General features: G+C 37.5%; 1 protein-coding gene across 1 annotated transcript in view; it reads left to right on the top strand.

Annotated features, from left to right (window-relative positions):
- The window catches only part of Dlg2 (discs large MAGUK scaffold protein 2), a 1,821,467-nt gene that overhangs the window by 1,454,426 nt on the left and 352,287 nt on the right, over positions 1–14,754 (top strand).

Here is a 14,754-nt window from a genome sequence, read left to right as displayed (position 1 = left end):
GTCATGTAATTCATTTGCTACATTTAGGCTGTAACATAAAGCAAAGATGTTCCAGAGTAAAAGCAATAGACAAGAAAGACATTGACTTTAGACACTGTCATGTAAAACCAGTAACCTGTTTTGAATGACCCAGTTGTCTCTGTTCATGACTCCTCATAGTGAAGATGTTGTTTGTGGTGGGGGTGCCAGTGTGGAGATCTATTTTACCACTTGTCTTACTTCTCCTTGTTCTCATGGAGTGTTCTTGACACAGAGCTCAGTGTGGGACCTTCCTACGCTGTGGTTATAAACACGAAGACGGGACTTCTGCAAGTGCTAAATGATGCATCCTTCTAAAGCTATTTCCGCCCCCTCTCTTTCTTTTTATTAAGAGAAGCTTATTAGCAGTTTGCCTAATAAGCATTTTGCTTTGCCTTCACCATTCTTTCCACTTGAGTTAAATGAACTCCACTATAGACATAATCACTAATTCTAATTCTCTGGTAAGATGAAGCAGCCAAAGGGGAGAATCGTGTTGAATTCACCAACTTTCTGCAAAGTACCAAGAACTTACCAGTAGCTGAATACACATTTAGTCCAAATGCTCTGAAAATGAAAATATTAAGCAGAACAGATTTGGGTAAGTTCATTATATTTGAAGAGTACACTGAGCTCATAATCTCAAACACAAAACTAGACAATATATATAAATATAATTAAATACCTCTGGGTTCTGAAATAATCTAGCATCAATTGATCATTTAAAAGGGAGTATCGTGGTGCCCAGCACACTATAGTCTATGCTATAGCCTATGCCATGTATGCCCAGCAGGCTGCCATGTCAAGATAGCATAGCACATCATTCTTACCACTAAGCACATAGATTTGATATAGAACTGTATTAAATAGAGCAATGAGTCTTAAACGGGCTTTCCATTAAGGCATTAAACTCCTTAGCGTAGAGAATCAACTAAAATTGGAAATCAAATTATTTTAAAACTTCTTTCTAATGCTTTTATAAAATGAAAACAGCTATATAAAATAGTTATTAAATGATATGCAGTTTAAAATACCAAACAGCCATACAATGTTTACCTAAGTTTCTATTTACATGACATAAAGTAATCAGGGATGTTTCTTTTTCCAGCTAACTCGATCCAAGGAGACAGAAAAGCTAACTGAGCATTTACCATAGAATCTCTGCTATTTTTAATAGTATCAAATCATTTATAATTATACTGAAAACAACAAGACAGGACAATATCCCCATTACCAGCTGGGCTCCATGCTTCCAACTCACCTTGAAAGACACAAGCCACACCTTGGTCTCCTCTTCCTCCAGAGACTCTATGAAAGAAAAGGAAGGGAATTTTAAAGGTAATGATGCCAAACTGAAAAAACAAGTGCAATGAGTCTGCTGACTTCAAAATGTCACAGAAAGTCATATGAGGAGCACTGGTGGAGGAAGCAGGACAGAGGAGCTCAGATTTAGATCGTATGAGAACAAGACTATGGACTAAATGACCCCAAAGCCAATCATCACAACTTAAATAACCATTATGTCCAGTACCCCTCAGCGGATGAGTGAAACTTTAGAAAGAACCAAACCCCATATTTATACCCTCTTCGAGTTGAACAGAGTACTTGGCATTCGCTGTGGACAAAGTTTTTTCAGTAAAACTATCATGGATTTCTTTTCCTTCTTTACAATTTCATGGATAGGGGATTCTACTGAATTTAATGAATTCAATATATGGTATTTTCCCCTTTCTTTAACACTATTGTTCTCTTCAAAGAAAGAAAACACTGCTTCGGGTTTCTTTTTGGCTATTCTAGTACTTCGGGATTCATTATTAATTAAAAACTACTTGAACATCTTACCGTGGCACCAGGGATCAATCTAATAATTCAGCCATCTCCTAAGATACTACTGCGTGTTAGGCAGCATACACACAATGATTACACTGGACAAAGCGATGCGTTGTGTCCTGAGTAGATGCAGCAGATTCCCTTAAACTACTCCAAATGTTGAACAGTTAAAACTTCAATATTATTTATTTCTGGAGTCTTCCAATTGCTACTTTCAAATCATGGTTGACTGAGGGTAACTGAAACATCAGAAAGTAAAAACATTGTCATTTCTACATAAATAACATCTCCTAGGTGGTTTTTCCGGAAAGGTCACCCATAAAAACTAATCACTGTTCAATAGCACTGTGTGGAAGGATTATAGCTCAGAGGGAGTAAATCTCAGTAGAAAAGAGCCCAGAACAAAAGTAGAACAGTCTCCAGTCAGTCAGAAGACTCTCCACTGAGATTTAGACCCCTTTGAAGCTCCCCCAGAGCTTTGCTTCTCATGGTGCAAAGCCCTTTTTATGTTGCCTTACATGCTTGTTTTCGAGACGTCCTGTAAGAAGAGTTTCCTAATAAGCTTTGTTTTTGCATTAGTGAAACGCTGAGTCAGAAGGTGCTGGCTGACCATTAGGAGAAGCTCTTAGGGAATGAGGAGGAGACTGAACAGAGTCTGAGAATGTGAATAAAGACTCTCCACTCATCAGCCACACCCCTGTGTGTACAAAATATGTACATACAAAGCTGTGAAGACAAGCCTTTTAAACCAAACCCCAAAACGTTTTTCTGAAAAAAAAAAAAAAAAGAAGCTTCCTCACTCTTTCAGGGAAGCTCTATGAGCTAATTTGCATGTCGGCCTCCATGGTAAAGTCCTTCACATGAGTGGTCAGTTAATGGACTATTTCAGATTAGTTTACATAACTGAACTCTGTCATTAAAAAATAAACAACCTTATAATTCAGGCAGATCACCAGGCTGAATAGAAATCTTTAGGCTGACCTGGGCTACACAGCAGCCCATGAAGAATGAATGAAGAAATGAATGAATGAACAAACACATGTGTGGGATTCTGTTAGGAACTCTGGGGGGAAACTAAAAGAGGAGAAATAAAGCATAAGCATATATATATGCTTATATATACACATATATATATATACATACAGACACCCTCCGTCAACTTTTATACTACTTCATTCGTAAATATGAATGAAAACCTTGCTAAACATTTTAATAATGCTTACAAATGACAAAACATGATAATAACAGATATGCAAGGCCAAAGAATATCCTAAAGAAACAGTTGATTGAAGCAACAAAATAGACTTCAAAGCAGCTCAGCATAGACAGACTTTAGCAATATGGGGAGTCAGTAGAATTAACAAGACAAGGGCATAGGACTTGCCTTTGATGTGCTTGATTCTCGCAAGGGATGGCGTGGGCTGAATTCTGAGGATGGTGGGAAGAGGTTGCAGAGAGAAGAAGGAAGTCACATAGAAAAATCTAGAAGGGTTTTGACAGAGCTGCTAAGATTAACAAGCACCATCAGCTGTTCAGAGCTGTTCTCTACCTGATACAGATCCCTTTTTATACAGTCTTTCACAGTCATTCTAGAGGCATTCTATAGGAAAAAAAGTCTAAGCTGTGTATTTGCATAAGCGAAAGAGCTAATATGGGGGATGTTATCTGTTCTTTATAACAAGCTCTTAGGAAATGAGGGTTGGGCATTTTTAGGAACAGTAAACGAGAAGCTCTCTGTGAGTTAAATGGCTAATCTACCCACTCCCAATCAAAACTCTCTCCCAAGTCACTAAATCTATAAGTGCCCAACAGAAAAGCAGTATACTCTTTCAGACTGACTAGCTTGTAGATATCACCAATGTGTCTTTTTTATTGGATATTTATGTATTTACATTTCAAATGTTATCCATTTTCCTGGTTTCCCCTTTCCCATTCCCCCTCCCCGTGCTTCTATGAAAATGCTCCCTCTCCCACCTACCCACTCCCATCTCAACACCCTGGTATTCCCCTTTACTGGGGAAACAAACCTTCAGAGGACCAAGGGCTTCTCAGTCCTATTGATGCCAGACCCCTAAAAGGGTCATGACCCACATGTTAAGAGCCACTGTCTGACATTTTGGAAGTGATCATTTTGCTTCTAGACTTTGAAGTCTATTCCTGTGAACCTGGACATTGAGGAGCCCATTGCTCTTCATGTAGAGGAATATGTAGCCCTCTGGGGCAGGTAGCGTCAGTCACCCTTACCCATGTACTGGGAGAATAGTCCACATCCGTATTCAGCTTCCAATGCAATTTCCTCCAGCACACTTCTCAACCCTTACCCCATAAAGCAATGTCAGTAGGGGGCTAACCTGCTGACATATGCATCTAGGTACAGAGGTATTCTTTTGGATTTGAAGAAGAAGCCTTGTTCAAGTTGTTAATTACTAAGATCAGTGATTAGGAATTGGAGCCATTGTTTATACAGAAAGTGCAGGTGTGTGACTCGCAACTGTAATTCCAGCACTCAGAGACTAAAGCAGGAAACATTTGAACTCTAGCACATATAGCTGTGCAGTAGTATGTTATCTAAAAGAAAGAGAAGAGGGCAAGAAGAGAGAGATCGATGGAGGTAGAGATAGAGGTAGGAGGGCAGGAGGAAGGAAGGGGTGGGAGAGAAAGGTTTACCAATTTCTTAAAAACAGAGAGGTACATGGAGATTTCTACATATCCCTACACTGTTTAAATACTTCATAGAGCTGAATACCACATATAGCTGTCAACTTTGTTTTTAATTGTGCATATGCATATGTGTCTGCATGTGAGTGCAGGTACCCATGAAGACCAGCTACAGAGGATACAGCTGGAACTGGAGTTACAGATGATTGTGTCTAACTCAAATGGAGGCTAGGAACTGAATTCCAGTCCCTTGCAAGAGTAGTGTATGCTCTTTACCAATGAGAGACACCGTCATTAGCCTCCCACCTGTTTCTGTCTTTATCCAGCCACATGAAGAATGTATTCACAGAATAGAGAAGAAAATTAAGGGAACTAAAAGCAGATAGTTAATGCTTAAAATGTTTCGAAGACATTGAATACCACCAACAACAACCCCCAATACACGCACACACAAATCTCCAATATGGACAGACCTGCCTCTGGAGTTAAAAAGCTTCAGCGTGGGAATTCTAGTCTTAACCATGCTAAGGACCCTAGATTGAAAGGACTCAATGAGGAATGCCGAATGGCTGAGAAACACCTAAAGAAATGTTCAACATCTTTAGTCATCAGGGAAATGTAAATCAAAAAAAACCCTGAGATTTCACCTCACACCAGTGAGAATGGCTAAGATCAAAAAATCAGGTGACAGCAGATGCTGGCGAGGATGTGGAGAAAGAGGAACACTCCTCCATTGTTGGTGGGATTGCAGACTGGTACAACCATTCTGGAAATCAGTCTGGAGGTTCCTCAGAAAATTGGACATTGAACTACCTGAGGATCCAGCTATACCTCTCTTGGGCATATACCCAAAAGATGCACCAACATTTAAAAAAAGACACGTGCTCCACTATGTTCATCGCAGCCTTATTTATAATAGCCAGAAGCTGGAAAGAACCCAGATGCCCTTCAACAGAGGAATGGATACAGAAAATGTGGGTACATCTACACAATGGAATATTACTCAGCTATCAAAAACAACGAGTTTATGACATTCGTAGGCAAATGGTTGGAACTGGAAAATATCATCCTGAGTGAGCTAACCCAATCACAGAAAGACATACATGGTATGCACTCACTGATAAGTGGCTATTAGCCCAAATGCTTGAATTACCCTAGTTGCCTAGAACAAATGAAACTCAAGACGGATGATCAAAATGTGAAGGCTTCACTCCTTCTTTAAAAGGGGAACAAGAATACCCTTGGCAGGGAAGAGAGAGGAAAAGATTAAAACAGAGACTGAAGGAACACCCATTCAGAGCCTGCCCCACATGTGGCCCATACATATAGAGCCACCCAATTAGACAAGATGGATGAAGCAAAGAAGTGCAGACCGACAGGAGCCGGATGTAGATCGATCCTGAGAGACACAGCCAGAATACAGCAAATACAGAGGCGAATGCCAGCAGCAAACCACTGAACTGAGAACGGGACCCCCGTTGAAGGAATCAGAGAATGAACTGAAGAGCTTGAAGGGCTTGAGACCCCATATGTACAACAATGCCAAGCAACCAGAGCTTCCAGGGACCAAGGCACTACCTAAAGACTATACATGGACTGACCCTGGACTCTGACCTCATAGGTAGCAATGAATATCCTAGTAAGAGCACCAGTGGAAGGGGAAGCCCTGGGTCCCACTAGACTGAACCCCCAGTGAACTAGACTGTCGGGGAGGGCGGCAATGGGGGAGGGGTGGGGAGGGAACACCCATAAGGAAGGGGGAGGGAAGGGATGTTTGCCCGGAAACCGGAAAGGGAATAACACTCAAAATGTACATAAGAAATACTCAAGTTAATAAAAAAAAATAAATAAATAAATAAAAAAAAAAAAAAAAGAAAGGACTCAATGGGGAAGGGAGGCGGTCGGTGAATCTTCAGAGATTAAACCTAAAGCCTTTCGTAGGAGCGGCAGAGAATCTTATCCTGGCACAGTCTTTGCCTGCAGCCCACATTTCATTTCTTTTCCTGTTTCCTGTTTCCACCTCTGCTCTTACAGAGCCCTCAGTTCATTTTCCTTTGCCTGCTTTCGGTTGGGCTTTTTTTTTTTTTCTAACCAAAGAAACATCCTTTCCTGGGCCCTGTAATCTTCCTTTCCACGTACAGAGCTGACAATACAAAAGGTGTCAGGAAACTTCACAGAGTGCCCAGAATTCAGCAGTGCTAAAAAGTGCTGTGACTGCACGGAGAGAAGAGATATTTAGGGACTTTCCAAGCTCGGATGCTAAAGCTCTCAGGGGGCCTGGATTTCTATCGCCATCTGCTGTTGAAATAGCAACTGTGAACAAAGAGACGATTATTTATTTATTTATTTATTTATTTATTTATTTATTTATTTATTTATTTTGTAAGACAAAACACCTAAGTTTTATTACAATTTGGCTAGTGCGGATGCCTTCTAAATAAAGCGTGGAAATCAATATACGATTTGGGAGGTTTTGAGGTAAAAAAATAAATTTCATAAGAGGGTTAATACCAATAGAATTAACTCCTAATTTGGTTCGTTCCCCTGAAAAGACACTAAATTAGAAGGAGAAAAATATTACTTTACATTATTCGCTTGTGCTTTATCCAGTGGCACCAGGGATAAGTCAAAGGCCATAGGTCAGAAGTTTGATTATTAGGAGCTGCTGGGCTGACAGCTCAGTGGCCTCTCATGCTGAGAGAGACTCTGAGTTAATCAGTAGCCGTCTGTCAAGAGGGCATGCCACAGAATCCACAGGAGAGTTTGGCCTAAAACATTATTTTTCTTTAGAAAAGAGTTCTTATTTTCTCACATAATCTGAACTAATGTGATTACTTACTACCGCTAGGCACATCTTCTTGGAAGTAATTTTTATTTTTAATAAATTGGTTTAATAAAGATCTCAGAGTAAATTATAAATTAACTTTCTCCTCATTATTATGCAATTAAGAAAACCCAAAGCAGTGAGTTAAAACATTCAGCTGGAAAATTACCCCTCTTAATCAATACATAGTAAACAAGTAATAACAGAATCACATATGACTCTGATTGAAAGAGTACTGGAGAACTGGTTATATACCAATGAGTCAAAGAGGAACATAGAAAGTCACAAGCTTCAGGCTTATTAGACAACAGTGACTACGTATACCGTTATTCCATGGCAGGGTTTAGTAGCTCAAAGTGTGACATTTATCAGTCTCAAGCCTCCTAATGTACCCACAGGACCAACCTGTTCTTTAGATTCATGCCACATACGTCTACAAATACTGTCATTTTATTAATAGAGTCTTTGCAGAATTAAGGCTGCTCTTACAGACTTTTGTCTATTTATAATGCTGCTATTCAGTAAATTCACTTGGAAATAGAATTTTTTTAAAAAAGAAAGAAAGAAAGGGAAGAAAGAAATCGAGAAAGAAAGAAAGAGAGAAAGAAAGAAAGAACAATGTCAGCTCTGTATTCATTCTACCACAGAAAAGGAAATATTGATCAATTACAGAAACCAATGTAAATCTAGTACTGTACCAAGCTCTATAAACAGGGGAGGAGGGACTGTGATGCCCTGAGAACCTACACCTGTAGCAGAGGATCTGACCTCATAAGGAGGTCAAGGTTTTCATGGGAACAAGAAGATAGGCAACAGCTAGACAGTGAGAAAGCACTATGATTAGTTGCTGGACACTCAATGCACATTACTTAGTTGAGTACAAACAAACTAGAGCACCGTGGATAGGAGTAGTTGCAATTTAGAGTGTGTAATAAGGAAGCTGACTCATTCTGGCTCTGCTGTCTCCTCCAGAAACGTTGTCTGATGCAGACTCGTGGTTGCTCATCAGGACAGTGTGCTGCAAAGACATAATTTTCTCATTCCCATCTCAGTTCCCTTCTCATTCCCATCTCAGTTCCCAGCTCAGTTCTGCTGTTCTGCTCATTGCTTGATACCTTTCCTGTTTATCTACCTGTGTGCTGGAGCTGACATCCTTCCTGCCCCCGCTGTTTCCTACCCATCTCTATCATCCTACTCTCTACCCTTCCGTCTCCAGTCTCTCAATAAACTTTCTTCTCCTTTTATTTTACTTACTATTTTTATCCACATTTCCTGAATGAAAGAGAATTTATGTGGCTACCATTTGTCAGCCTGAGCTTGATTGTTCATCTTGAGACATCCATCTTTATATATCCAAACTAAATCTGGTGTTTTTCTCTGCATCTATTGTTCATCCCTCAGAGACTCTCAAATTCCATTAGGACTTTTGTTTACTTCCTTCTCCTGGCCAATTATAAGACAGCACATCCATATTCTCTGACACAGCCCAGATGCTGCTCAGCTATCAAAGAAAAAGCCAGCAGTCTTTATCTTTACTTAATCTCTCTGAAGATCTTCAGGACTGGCAGATGATTCCTCCACCAAAGTGTATTTTTGCACTGAAAGTCATCAATATCTACTATGTCTCAATCTGATAAAAATCTCCTGCTTATAATATAGTCTTACTACTCAAAGAAAAAATATGCAGGAGATATCCATCTAATAAGTAATTGATTTGATAGATTATCCCTAACAAAACGTGTTGAATGTCTATCATGTTTCAGACATTCAGCTTGATTTGACCTTGAGAAGGTCATCATGGACATGACACCAATTCCTGCTCCTGAGTAGCTCAAATTCTAATGTGGGTGATGGAATTTAACTATTGACTATATTCAATGATATTTATCTCTGTAATTTCAAGACTAAAGGCAGACAAGTTGATTTGAGGAAAATGTGTAGCATTGCCAAACACAAGTCTGGTGATCATGTGATAGGAGATATAACCATGTATGAATACCATCTTCAAACGTGGATGTTCTATACTCACAGTGGCTGCTGCTAAGAGTTGGACCTTTTTATTTCTAGGCATTAATTTAAAATATTCTCATGGAACTATAAAAAAAGATCCATACTCTCCAGAGCCTTCTACATTTTGCAAAGAATAATTCCTCATTGAAGGAATACTATGAACATTGATATCAATGTTGCATTTAATAATCAAAACTATCACCCAATTTAAAGTTTAATGGATTCTCCTTATTTTGTGCATCTCTGTCTTCTAGATCTGTGTTTCTCAACCCATGGGTCATGACCTTTTGAGGATTGAATGACCTTTTTACATAAGACCATTGGAAAACACAAATATTTACATTATAATTAATAGTAGTAGCAAAATTACAGTTATGAAGTAGCAATAGAAATAATTTTAAAGTTAGGGTTTACCACTACATGAGGAATTGTATTAAAAGGTTGTAGCATTAGGAAGGTTGAGAACTACTGAGCTAGAATGCACAGCTCTAACATCCCACCTTATTATGCAGCCATTGAGCAGCCTCCCAAGCAGACTCCATTTAATAAAGTAATATCATTTGTTAAAAGTTTCTATTCCTAAAGTAACCTGAAGAAAATGGCAAATCTTGTACCTTAAGTGACAAATTGTCTCCAATTCCATTCATTCTTGCTATAGAGGTAAGCCACCTCATTTCCTTTTTATTTGTGCTGGGGACAGACATCAGACCCTGGATTATGATAGGCATATAAGAAGATACTGCAATCACATGCATAAATACACACAAAGAGACTCATATATATATATATATATATGGATTAAAATAAATAAAGAATTTTTAAAGTAATTTATAGGGATTCTTAGCCTAGAACAAGAGTAGTTATGGGGAACAAGAAGTGTTTTTCAGGGGACAAATTATTTAAAAAGAAGTAAAGAATTCACCCTGCTCAATATGATGCTGGCCTCATGACATACATACCTATCTTACACAGAGAATCCCTTCCATATGACCATCTTTGGGAAGTGGGGCTTTTGAGAGATCTAAGTTAGCCTTATATATGTGAGAGTTCAGGTTGGAAAATGCACATGTATTTTTGTTGCATATGTCCAATCTTGTTAGATCAAATCTGGTCACCCTTCAGGTGTCCTCTCTATTTTCAATCTCCAGTGCCACAGTCTTCCTTTATTTAAATGTGCTTCTGTATTCAAGTCACTTGCATAGATATGTGAATAATGTTTGGAAATTAATTTCCAAATTATTTGTTGAGCACATACCTTTGTGCAAGGTATTTACCAAATGTTGAAGACACAAGAATAAAGGGAAAGGACTCATATTTATTAAATGCATCTGTTTAGCATACTTTACTTATTCAGGCCAATGTTGGGTTTACAGCAGAAGGTAGAGTCTATGCTTTGCCCTGACATATGTACAGCCTGCCTAATTACCAACATATCCCATAAAAAGAGACACAATTGTTAAAGGTGGTTGACCTGCATTGCCTATTGATATCTCAATCTCACTCCATGTCTGCACATTAAATTAATGTTCTGTTTCAGGATTTTACCTCACATGGATGTGGACACATGTATAACAGCATGTCCGTATGATCAATGACATCACAGAGTACAGACAGCCTTCTGAAATTTCAGATTCCTCATATACAGATTCAACTAACTTCAGATTGGAAATAAGTCCTTTTTTAATTATGTCACACTAAAGATATGCAGAGGTTACAATCGTGTCATTCCATGAGCAATAGTATCACAACTACCTTCATGACATTACATTGTATTTAAAAAATAGTCTAGAGATGATTCAAAATGCATAGGCCTTATATAATTAACATTCAAGTGATTTTTCCTTTTATGTAAAGAACTTGGGAATCCATAGATTTTAGTGTCAATAGGGGCTTCAGAAACCAGTCACTACAAAATACCATGGATTAAGTGTAGTATACTTCCTTAAATGGTTCTGGTCTCTGGCAACAACTGATTATTTTCTTTTCTGTAAAATTTTTACTTCTCAGAAGGCCATACATATTTTTGGTCTCGTTTAGTATACCACTTTTTCATGTTGAATTCTTTTACTTAGTAATATGCATTTAAGTTTTCTCTGTTCCCTTTTATGGCTGAAAAGCTCATTCCTTTTTACTGCTAAATAACATCTCATGTTCAATATATTCCAGAGTTTATCCATTCATGGACTGCAGGATATTTTAGTGGCTATCTACTTCAAGGGGCAAAAGAGAGCTGCCACAACTCTCTGTATAGACCTTATTTAGACATAAGTTTTTAGTTTATTTGGATAAATACCAATGAACATAATTGATGGGTTGTGTGAGAAAACTATTCCTGGTTCTATAGGAAACCACCAAAGCTTTTCCTAAGCAACTGAGGCATTTTGCGTCCCTGACAAACAGTGCATGAAGGGAGTATCTATTGATATACATCTCTACCAGCACTTGGTGTCTGTGGTGTTCGCCTTTTATAAATGCTACTAGGTAGATAATGCTATTTCATTGTTGTTTTAATGAATTTCCTAAATGAGCTCAAATGTGCAGCATCATGAACATATAAATTATGCTCATAATTTCATAATTTAATTACCATATAAGGTATTAGACATCATTCTTGCATTTTTGAAAAGCTCTTTATTCATAGATTTCCCTCTCCACAGCATGTTTTTATGCGCTTGTCTAACATCTGGATAGCTTGCTGCTTAAGGTCTTTGGCTCATTTTAAGTTATATGATTCATGCCCCTTTTTTTTGCTAACCTTCTAACTGACATAAAAACAAAATAAGAAATATGAATAGTTTACCATTCAATCTTTCATTCATGAATATATTGTATAATGTTCAAATCAGCTTAAACATGTATATTTCAGCAAAACAGATCTATGGTCATACTAATATGTAATAGCATACCAGAAAGTCTTAATCCAATCAAATTCTAACTTTGTACCTAATGTTTAACTCCCCATGACTCCCTACTTCTGTGGCTTTCTACTCATTCAGTTCTTATCTTTCTGTGGCCACCTTATTTCAGTGCATATCTAGTTCTACCCATTGTAACACTTTACTCTTTTTCATTCTCCTCACATTATAGTTTGTAGAGCCTCTTTTATTTTAATAAGGTCTTCTGATCAATTATTTATTTCATAAATCATTCCTTTGAACTTGCATCTCAAAAAAAAATCATAGACAAACACAATATCCATTAGATTTTTCATTATGTTATCTTCTTCTACAAGTTGTATACTATATTTTTTATTTAACTCTGTTTTAAATTCATTTTTCTTTTTAAACATTTATTTATTTATTATATATAAGTACAATGTAGCTGTCTTCAAACACCCCAGAAGAGGGCATCAGATCTCGTTACAGACGGTTTAGAGCCACCATGCGGTTGCTGGGATTTGAACTCAGGATCTCTGGAAGAGCAGACAGTGCTCTTAACCGCTGAGCCATCTCTCCAGCCCAAGTTAATTTTTCTGAATGGTGTTTCGGTTTGGTTTTTGGTTTTAGTATGTGCCTGTCCTATTTTTCCAGTATTATTTTATAAAATATTCTGATCAAGTAGATAACTTTTTTCCATGAACCTGTCCTCTGCTGCATTTCTGGGCATCTTCAGTTCCATTGTTTTGGGTTTTACTCTTGGCCAGTATCACAATACCTTGATTGATTCAGCCTCTTGTAAATCTTTGAGTCAGTGATATCAGTCTTCCAACTGTATTCTTTTTACAGTGTTTTCTTACTCCTCTGTATTTTTCTAGATTTCCATATTAATTTTAGAATTGGTTTGTTTATATCCACAAAACAACTTGCTGGAATTTTCATTGAGATTGTACTGAAGCAATAAAATAAATGAGAATGTATTGAATATCCTTAATGAATCTACAATAGCCCCTCCATTTATTTACTTCTTTGTGGTTTTTTTATTAGAGTTGTATAGTTTTGCTTATGAAAATTTTATACTTATGTCCATATATTTAAACATAAGTATTTCATATTAATATAGATGCAAAATGACATTATGGTTCCCATTTCTCCTTATTTTTCTAGCAGATGAGAAAATGATTGGGTTTTATGTGTTAATCTTGTATCCAAAAACCATGTTGAAATTGCTAAGTAGTTTCTGATTTGAGCGGAGTGCTGGAGTTAGTTTTGTCGTTCCTTTGGAATTTCCATATAGACAATTACATCATCTATAAACAAAGACAGTTTCATTTCTGCCTTGCAAGCCCATTAACTCTTAATTTCCTTCTCTAAGCTTATTTAATTATGCAGACTTGCCTTGATGCTACAGAGCAGTAGTAGAAGAGGCATCTCTGCCTTCCTCTTAGTAGGCAAGTTTTGAGTTGCTCACCATGAGTTGTAGTTTGTAGATATTTTTTTATGATCAAGGTGAGAAAGTTTACTAAGAGCTGTTATCACAACAAATACCTGTCAGCAGTATGCACTTGTGTCAGATGCAGCTCAAAACATGAATAAGACACTAAGTGATCGAAGAGTCAAAATTCAGGTCTTCAAATAAATGATTGTTATTTTAATGGTTACTGCCTTAGCCTTTTGATACACATACCTCTTTATTATAAACTTCTGGGAAGCAAAAACTGTCTGCTTTATAGCTTTCCTGGAATTATAGAGCACTCCTGGAATATAGTATTCCTCAATTGATCTTTATTCAGTGAGTTAAGAGATAAAGTATGGTTACTATGGTAGTTACGATAGGAGGCTGATGCAATGGAATTGCTATTGGAATGGAAAGCTAATGTTAAGAAGCAAAAAGAATGAATGTTCAGATACCAATAAAGGCACAAGAATTCTCCCTCCAAGGATACAGAAGGGACTACAACTACAATGCAAAGAAATACAAATAGAATTGCAATTATAATTACAATTACAGATGGGAAAATAACACTAGAAAAGGTCAAAGGAGGGAGAATCAGGCCTTTGGAGAAAAAGACAGTTATTTAATGAAAGTCAAAGAGCTTTAATGAAATCAACATTTAGAGTATTTCTATGTATCAGAACCGTGAGGCTCTGAATGTTTGTTAGAGGAAAGTGTTGTGTTCGTGCCAGTGTCTAAGGTTGATGCTAAAATGCCAACATATTAAGTCAGAAAATTGATCCAAGAAATTAGGAATGGCATACCCAAGATAAGCTTGAGGCAACTTCAGTTCTAAAGGTAGACAGTTGGGCAAAAGTAGCTCAATGAGAGAAATGAAGTTTCCCTATTGGAAAAGGCTGAATGTGAACCAATAACCTGGAGCTGCTTTGCTTAATGAGGAAAGGGGAAGAACTAGAAAATTCATGAGTTAACTACTCGGTTTTCTGCTCAATTATTAAAAAATTAAAACTTGCAGCAAGAAAAAGCTACAAGGACATTTTTACAAGACAACAAGTAAATATCCCCAGAGAAGGCAGTTGAAT

The sequence above is a fragment of the Rattus rattus genome, chromosome 2 (assembly GCF_011064425.1).
Source record: "Rattus rattus isolate New Zealand chromosome 2, Rrattus_CSIRO_v1, whole genome shotgun sequence".
Lineage (NCBI taxonomy): Eukaryota > Metazoa > Chordata > Mammalia > Rodentia > Muridae > Rattus > Rattus rattus.
Note: the sequence above shows the minus strand (reverse complement) of the source record. Positions and strands in the feature narration are given on the sequence as shown.